We start from the raw sequence: 10,131 nt of genomic DNA, 5'->3' as shown, positions 1-10,131 counted from the left end.
AATATAAGTTAAATTTATATTTAAAGTGTTTAAATATGAATTTAATTAATGAGAAAATAATTAATAGAGATTAATTAATTAACTTATATTTGATATAAATTAATTAGAAGAAGAAAATAATTATTTTGGGTTAAGAACTCAAAATTAAGACACAGGGGCATTTTGGTCATTTTGCAGTGTGACACGTGGCACCATGAGATGGTGAAACATGGCAAAAAAAATAAGCTTGCAAAATGTAATTTTAATAATCTAAGATGATTAAAATCAAGATTAAATATAGGTTTGACACTTGGCACAATGTGATTGGGTCACTTAAATCTAGAGCTAATCAAAGGGTGACATGTGGCAAGGGTTTAATGTGTTAACCTAGCTATTTAAGTGTTGTTATGAGAAAATAAAACACAACCAGCAGCCACACTCCTTTGTCACGCCACTTTGAGGGTTTTCTTCTCTTCTTCATCTCTTATCAATTCAAAGAGATTAGCCATCAATCTCTTGAATTAAGAACACTAGGAATTGTTTCTAGTGTCCTGTTTACATCTCTAATCTCTTAAAAGGCAGAACTTGAATTTCTAATTAATAGAAAAGGCTTTAGAAGCTGTTCAAGGGCTGCCATAGGTGTTCTTGGTGTGGACAAGCTAGAGGGACAACATCTGGTGTCCTGAAGACGAATCTCAAAGGCGCAGACACGCTGCAGTGCATCAAGAGGTTAGTGTAATCGTTCTTGATTTAATCTAGGGTTCTAAAATTAATCTGATTAATTTTAAAATCTTAAATGGCAAATACAGATCCAAAACATATTAAAAGAGTTTTAATATGTTGTTTATCATTGAAATCAAATAGATAAAAAATAAATCTTGCATGATGCATGTGACCCTAGGTGAAAAATTTTGAATTCAATGGTATAAACTTGTGTTTTTCACGCCTGCCTTCAATTGGTATCAGAGCCACTATATTTGCCATTTAGATTGTTGATTATATGATTTAATTGTGTGTTTGATCATGAGATCAAGAGTTCATTGCTGGTTGCAAAGCAAGTTGGCGGCATACTTGAAAAAACACCATCAATGGTGCGCATGGTTTGGCTTCCATGGGTGGTTTAAGGTTTGGCTTTTAATTCTGCAATTGTTGTATGATCTAAGGCCTATTCTTTGACTAATTAAAGTGTTTAATTAGTAGTTTTTATCACACAATTAAATTATAATTCAAATCAGAATTTTAAAAATTGTTTGAATGTGATTCAAATCTGAATTTTTAAAGTTGTTTGAATCATATTTAAATCTGATTTTTTAAAATTGATTGAATAAAATTCAGATCTGATTTTTTAAAAAATGTTTGAATGTGATTCAAATCTAATTTTTTAAAAAATGTTGGAATGTGATTCAAATCTGAATTTTTGTAGTTGTTTGAATGTGATTCAAATCTGAATTTTTAAATTTGTTTGAATGAGATTCAAATCTGAATTTTTAAATTTATTTGAATCATATTCAAATCTGGATTTTTAAGTTGAATATGAGATATTCAATTTAATTTAAGTATGTATGTTTTATTTAATTGTTAAATAGTGATATGCATGATGGATGATCATGGACTATAAAAGACCAATGTGATTGGATTTATTTCTTTTATGTTTCTTTGGGATTGTAAATTAATTAATTTATTTTAATTTATTTTGGGCATGTATTATTAAGTTTGTAATAATTTTTGGGTTGTAATTTCATTTATATAAGTTCTTGTAAATTCGCCTTGGTATGCAAGGATTACTATGTAATATTGGATTGCAAGAAGTTCAAGGAGGTCAAGAGCATTGGTGGGACCAGTTGGAGGACTTCAAGATCAAGTGTTGATTATGTACTCCTTCAGCAACTCTTGTAAAATGAATGAATGAAATACACCTAGGAATGCCCCGATTCAATTCTTGGTGGCTCAATTGAATCCCTTAGAAAGTCCATGATCATACCATATTTATCGCTTATCCATGAATGCATGAGATGTATGGGAATGTATGCAATTATATGATATATGCATGCTAAATGGATAATGTGCAAAGTGAGACCTTAATAGTAAATAGAATGACCATAAAATCTTCCAAACAAATGATTAAGTTGGAAATGCTATAATTAAAGTAATTATAACATAGGCCCTCCATTGGGGCAATTATTTTAAGAAATTTTAAATAGTTGCATAAGATTCAATTTATTTAAGAGATTTTCTTAAGAATAATTGTTAAGCATGAGATGTTGTCAATATGTAAATGGTTTAGTGGCCAATATTGGATGTACCTGAGGACATTAAAATTATTTGCATAATTACTGGCTCAATGGGATCAACTTAACTAATGCAAGATAAGTCAATAATTGATGTACATTATATTTTGATCATTATGGGCTAGGTAAAGGATTGAACCTCACATGAGATCTGATGGGCAAAGAGTTGCTCACTTATAGTTTATTGTAATTCCAATAATGGATGTACCTGAGGATGATCAATAGAATTATAAGAATTCAATCACCCACTAGAAATCCATCCAACTAGGATTTCCGTTTTCTACTTTGGAAGTGTAGGATTCGCTAAGTTAGTGGGAGGACCAATTTGATTAAAAGACCATAATCATTTTGGTTAATTACATGATACATTTACTAATTAATCTGGTTATTTTCTGCAGTTAATTTTTTGATAAAAATGAGCACAAAACAACCTCCACCATCTAATATCCTTGCAAGCATACTTGATCACAATAGGTTGACAGGACCTAATCATGCGATTGGCTAAGAAATTTTAAACTTGTCTGAACCTTGAACATATAGGATATGTTCTAGATTCAAATGTTCTGGTCCCTTACCTCCAGAGGCCACACAAGAGGAACATGAAACTTTGGACAAGTGGAAGGAGCATGATATGAGAGCTAAGTGTTACATGCTTGCTTCCATGAGTAATGAGTTACGAATAACATGAGAACATGCAGAGTGTGAGTGAGATCCTCCTTCACCTACAAGAGTTGTATGGTGAGCACAACAGAATGCTAGGTATGAGATATCTAGACACTATTCCGTATGAGGATGTCCGAGGGATGTAATGTTGGGGATCATGTCCACAAGATGATTCGGATGATTGAGCAGTTGGAACATCTTGACTTTAACATGGATTTCCAACTACAGATTTGATTTGATCCTTCACCCCTTCCTGAGTCTTTTGGGAATTTTGTGACAAATTTCCATATGACTAAACAGAATGCACCTTAGCTGGTTTACTCAACATGCTGGTTATTGCCCAAAAGAATATGCCAGGCAATAAAGGAAAATAGGTAGCTTTGGTTGCATCTTCTTCTACTGGAAAGTCCAACAAGAAGAAGGGCAATAGGAAAAAGAAACCTCAGATTCCTAGTCCTTCCAAGAAAATAGCTAAACAGAAAAGGAAGACTAAAGCTGATGGTGGCAAGGAAAGTGTTTCCAGCCAAAAGGATGGGCACCGGAAAAGGAATCGCTGAGTATCTTGCTTCTCTGAAGGACAAGAAGGATACACCTTCGGAAGGTATGTCCATATCTTGTTATTTAGATTCGATGATACTCATAGTTCATCTGACTTGGGTTTTAGATATCTGGTGCGCTTCTCACATTTCTAATGATATGCAAGAACTAGCAAATAGTAGCAGCTTGCGTTCTCAAGATGTTAGAGTCCGGATTGGCAATGGCTCAACTGTTGAAGCTTTAGCCATAGGATCTAAATCTTTTTACATATTTGGGCATGTTTTGTGTTTGGATAATATTTTATATGTACCTGATGCTTTTAAGAACATCATTTCTATATCTAGTTTGACTAGAAATGGCTATGAATTTCAATTCACTGATGATGTTTGCAATATTTATTTTGGAAATAAATATATTGGTTCGGGTTATATGAATGATGGTCTTTATTATTTGGATAATAATGACAAACACAATTTGAATGCAAGTGATCTAAAAGAATGCAATGCCATGGTGAAAACCAACTCAAGTTCAAAATATATTTGGCACTTAAGGTTATGTCATGTTGCGAAGATAGGATTGCAAACCGGAGAAAATGGGGATTCTATCCTCATTGGGCTCTGAGCCTACTCCAACTTGTGAATCTTGCCTTCAGGGCAAAATGACTAGATCACCCTTTGTTGGACAGGGGCTAAGAGTTGAAAATATTTTGGAGCTAATACATAGTGATGCATGTGGTCCATTTAAAGAAATGGCTAGAGGGGGTTTTCATTATTTTATTACCTTTACTGATGATAAATCAAGGTTTGGGTATTTGTATTTGATGAAATACAAACATGAATCTTTGAAAAGTTCAAAGAATTTAAATCAAGTAGAAAATCAAACAGAAAGAATATTAAAGCTCTTCGATCGATCGTGGAGGTGAATATTTGAGTAATCGAATTTGATGAATACTTGAGAGAGCATGGCATTGTTTCTCACCGACTCTCCAGAACGCCACACCATGAATGGTGTATCTGAAGGAGAAATCGCACTATTAGATATGGTACGTAGTAAGATGAACTATATTGATATGCCAATCTCCTTTTGGGGATTTGCATTAGAATCGACTTTGTATATTCTGAATAGGATTCCATCAAAATCGCTTTCTTCCACACCTTATGAGATATGGCATGGAAGAAAACCAAGTTTTAAGCATGTTAAGATTTGGGGTTGTCCAAATATCAAAAGTCAACACCGATAAATTGGAGACCAGATCGTAAAAGGTCGATTTGTTGGATATCCAAAAGATAGTTTTGGATATTATTTTTATTTGCCTACTTCACAAAAGGTTGTGATAAGTAGAGATGCCTCATTTCTTGAACAATTGTTTGTTTAAGAAGGAGGCAAAGGAGGGCAAATAGAGTTAGAATTGGAGAATTACGACCAACCAACAGATCGATAGATATAGATCCATCTAGTCAACCAATACCCGTTGATGAAACATCTACACTGTTCCTCATAGAACAACTGGTATCTCACCCACCGATGAGATATGGTTTTCTTCATGAAGAAGAACAAGAGTTGTCTACTCATGAAGAAGTAGATCATGGAGATGATCCACTTACCTATGAAGAAGCTATATCAGATATAGACTCTTCAAAATGGATTGATGCTATGAAATCCGAGATTGATTCCATGTATAAGAATCAAGTTTGGGATCTTGTTGACCCACCGAAGGTATTATACCTTTAGGGAACAAATGGGTTTTCAAGAAGAAAATTGGTTACGATGGAAAGGTAGAGACCTATAAGGCAAGGCTAGTAGCGAAAGGGTTTCGCCAAAGGCAAGGAATCGACTATGAGGAGACTTTTCTGCTGCCATGCTTAAATCAATTAGGATTTTATTAGCAATAGTGCGTACTATGATTATGAGATTTGGCAGTTTGATGTCAAAACAGCTTTTCTCAATGGATACATTGAAGAAAACATTTTCATGGAACAACCTAAGGGATTTGAATCCCAAGATGGTTCCAAGGTATGCAAGCTAAAGCGATCCATTTATGGGTTGAAACAATCTTCGAGGAGTTGGAACATTCGTTTTGATGAAACCATTAAATCCTTTGGTTTTATCAAAATGAGGATGAGCCATGTGTATATAAGAAGGTTAGTGACAGTGCTATCACTTTCCTTGTCTTATATGTGGATGACATACTGTTGATGGGTAATGACACAGGTATGTTGACGACTATAAAGGTATGGTTGTCAAATACATTCTCCATGAAAGACTTAGGGGAGGCAACCTATATTCTTGGGATTCGCATCTATAGAGATAGAGCGAAAAGAATAATTGGTTTATCCCAAAGTCTATACTTGGAAAAGGTGTTAAAGAGGTTTAACATGCTTGATTCCAAGAGAGGATTGTTACCAGTGAGACATGGTATCCATCTTTCTAAAGAGATGTCTCCAAAGACACCAAGAAAGAGATAAGATGGCCAGATTCCATATGCTTGGCTATTGGAAGTTTAATGTATGCAATGTTGTGTACTAGGCGGATATCGCATATCTCGTTAGTTTGACTAGCGGTATCAATCCAATCCAGTTTGGAACATCGATAGTCACAAGAATATCCTTAAGTACTTGAGAAGAACTAAGGATTTATTCTTGATTTATGGAGGTGGAGACTTGCAATTGGATGGTTATACTGATTCTAATTTCCAATCAGATATCGATGATAGAAAGTCTACCTGATATGTGTTCATTTGTAATGGAGGTGCGATCGGTTGGAAGAGTTCCAAACAGAGCACGCATTGCAGATTCCACTACTGAGCCGAGTATATTCTTTGCATCGGATCTTGCAAAAGGAAGTCGTTTGGATAAAGAAGTTCGTGAGAACTTACGTAGTTCCTTCCATTGAGTCAGCGGTTCCACTAATCGTGACAATAATGGAGCGATCATATATCTGAGCTAAGGAACCACGGTCTCACCGTAAATCCAAACACATAGAAAGGCGCTACCACATTATCGGAGAAATAGTTGGGCGGCGATGTAGCCATGCAGAAAATAGCATCACTGAAAATCCAAATTGATCCATTCATTAAGCCTATGTCACAGACTTCGATTAGACCGACATCTTGAGAAGATAGGTCTAAGATATTGTAATGAATGGCTCTAGTGCTAGTGGGAGATTGCTAGTAGTATGCCCTAGAGCATATCATTTAGTATGTATCTTGTACATATTTTTATTAATAAAAGGCATTTCCACTTTTCCGTTTACATAATATATTTATGTGTAATAGAAAAGGTCCATTGATATTTTGTTAGAAATATTATTCTTAAGTTATTAAGAATATGAGTGACAATATTTCTAGCACGAAGTATCATAAATAGGTTCACAATCGAGGATACTTCATAATAAGGACATGACTTATCCGAAAGATTGTATTCATGTTTGTTCCCAAGTTATTTATATGAGATATAAATAAGATGGAATGGTGAGTCTCATGCCATATAACAAACATGATAGGCACTTATAAATGATAAGTAGGCGAACCGGTGACACTTATGACAAGCACATGGAGTTTATTCTTGTCAATGTTTTGTCATAAATCATATCGATGCATATAATCTTTAGACTGAGATAGCACGATTATCTTGTATATAGGTAGTTTGAGTTTGATCGCTTTCATACTTGTACGTGTATGGGTATATGGGCATGTGTTGGCTCCTACTAGTTATATATGGAGGTAGGTGTTGATCAAGATGGAATCTGTTCTCTAAGTAAATAGAGATAAAATCCTATGTTCATTTAATTGTTCTTGATGTTTCAAGTTCCTGGCCAGACAGATAGATTTATTCGTAAAAGAGTTTACGATGAGAAAAACTTATTAATCAAGAACTGGAATTAAAAGAGAACATAATATTCATAGCAAATGGAGTTTGACATAAACCATGACTCCAGCTTGAGTTGGGATTTTGTAACAGAGAGATTCTAGTGCATGGTAACATATGATTATAGGTTCATTTAAGGTAAACCTTATTACTAATTGGGTGGCCATGGCATACTATGCTAGGTGTTAACCATGGTCTATGAGGTTCATAAAATGATTTAGAGAAATCATTTATGGTAAGAAAGAGTTCTGATGATATTAAGAGTTGATATCATGTCTCATTGCCAATTAGTGATGAGCCTAGTAAGTCACACACATACACAAGTTATCACCTAATTAAATATGATTTAATTAATTAATTAAAGAGTTTAAATTGATTAATTAAATAGGTTTGGTTTGTAATTAGATTGCAAAGTCCCTAGCATGACTTGAAACCAAATCTAGATTATTGGATGTATAATATAATTTAAATTTATATTTAAAGTGTTTAAATATGAATTTAATTAATGAGAAAATAATTAATAGAGATTAATTAATTAATTTATATTTGATATAAATTAATTAGAAGAAGAAAATAATTATTTTGGGTTAAGAACTCAAAATTAAGACACAGGGGCATTTTGGTCATTTTGCAGTGTGACACGTGGCACCATGAGATGGTGACACATGGCATAACAAATAAGCTTGCCAAATGTTTTTTAATCATGTAAGATGATTAAAATCAAGATTAAATATAGTTTTGACACTTGGCACAATGTGATTGGGTCACTTAAACCTAGAGCTAATCAAAGGGTGACATGTGACAAGGTTTTAATGTGTTAACCTAGCTATTTAAGTGTTGTTATGAGAAAATAAAACACAACCAGCAGCCACACTCCTTTGTCACGCCACTTTGAGGGTTTTTATCTCTTCTTCTTCATCTCTTATCAATTCAAAGAGATTAGCCATCAATCTCTTGAATTAAGAACACTAGGAATTGTTTCTAGTGTCCTGTTTACATCTCTAATCTCTTAAAAGGCAGAACTTGAATTTCTAATTAATAGAAAAGGCTTTAGAAGCTGTTCAAGGGCTGCCATAGGTGTTCTTGGTGTGGACAAGCTAGAGGGACAACATCTGGTGTCCTGAAGACGAATCTCAAAGGTGCAAACACGCTGCAGTGCATCAAGAGGTTAGTGTAATCGTTCTTGATTTAATCTAGGGTTCTAAAATTAATCTGATTAATTTTAAAATCTTAAATGGCAAATACAGATCCAAAACATATTAAAAGAGTTTTAATATGTTGTTTATCATTGAAATCAAATAGATAAAAAATAAATCTTGCATGATGCATGTGACCCTAGGTGAAAAATTTTGAATTCAATGGTATAAACTTGTATTTTTCACGCTTCCGTTCCTTCAAATAAACCATAAGAACTTGTTAGACCAACTTGAGAAGAAGATTGATCAAGAAAGAAAGAAGAAAAGAAGAAAAAAAATTGAAGATTGAACATCAAAGTTGAGGTTAGTCATCTACACTTGGAAATTATAGTAAAATATTTATGTTCTAGTTCAAGTAACTTAGAATCAAAAGAAAATATTTGTTCGATGACCAAACATGAAATTCGTCCAGCTAGGGTTAGGGTTTTTTATGAATGAGTTTGATGGTTTTGAATGGCTATTTGAGGTGAATTAGGTGTGTAGAACATGAATATACACTTTAAATTGCATTAGATTGAGCTTTGTGTGTAGCTAGGGTTTTGTGCATTTGAAAATTTGAAGAAAAATTTGAAAAGTGGCCAAATGATGTTATTGACCTTATTTGAGATTAGAAATGGTCAATTGTGACTATTTTTGGTGTGTATGAATTGTTGGAAATAAGTTTAAATTCAGATTGGTGAGGGTTAATCTGCAGGCAGCTTGACCTAGGTCCCTTTCAGGGATCAAAACTGAAAATTTACCAACCCAATTGGTGTGAGGCCAATTGAGAATGAAACTAGACACAAAATGACACATTTTTTATTTAGGAATCATGCCCAGAAAGTGACCATAGCATAGTGAACAAATTGGCCAAATCTCGAATTGAGTGTTTTGCCCTGTATAAAATGACCAAATGAACAGTGTCATTTGGCCATAACTTGGGCTAGACAGGTCTAAATGACTTAAAATTTTACCAATAAAAAGCTGAGACATTGCCTTACAATTTTGTGAAGAACACAAACCCAAATTATGCCCTTAACCAAGTCATTTAGCCATTCAAAGTTAGTGACTTAAAACTGCCAGAACTAAATTAGTGCCCAGAAAATCTGGGTTAGGCCAATCCGGCCAGCCGTGTTCAAATGGCTATAACTTGAGCTAAAAAACTCCAAATGGAGTGATTCAAAAAGAAAAATAAAGTTAAGACAATAAGGAACAATTTCTATGAAGAAAACTTAGCCAAATTCTAACAGCAACATGACTAATAGAACAGTACAAAACAGGACACCAAAACTGAAGATTTGCAATTTTGCCTAAAAGACTTAAGTTTTTGAGAAAACAACAAAAACCAACAAAATTGATAACCAAAATGTGGTATGTGAGTATAGTTGGATTTCCCATACCTTTTAAGCATAAAAAAGTCAATATTTTCACTTGAATAGTACCATAAATAGTAACCTCAACATGAAAATTTTCAAGAATGTAAGTTTAAATATATTGGGGCTAGAATTGAACATATATGAATTAATTATTGGAATTATTGTGAGGCAAAGATACTGAGACACTATAAATTTTGTGTTTCAGCTAAAAAAGACCCAGAAGGTCTAAGAGACTGAGTCAAGGCCT

This window comes from Hevea brasiliensis, unplaced genomic scaffold (genome assembly GCF_030052815.1).
Source record: "Hevea brasiliensis isolate MT/VB/25A 57/8 unplaced genomic scaffold, ASM3005281v1 Scaf130, whole genome shotgun sequence".
NCBI lineage: Eukaryota > Viridiplantae > Streptophyta > Magnoliopsida > Malpighiales > Euphorbiaceae > Hevea > Hevea brasiliensis.
Note: the sequence above shows the minus strand (reverse complement) of the source record.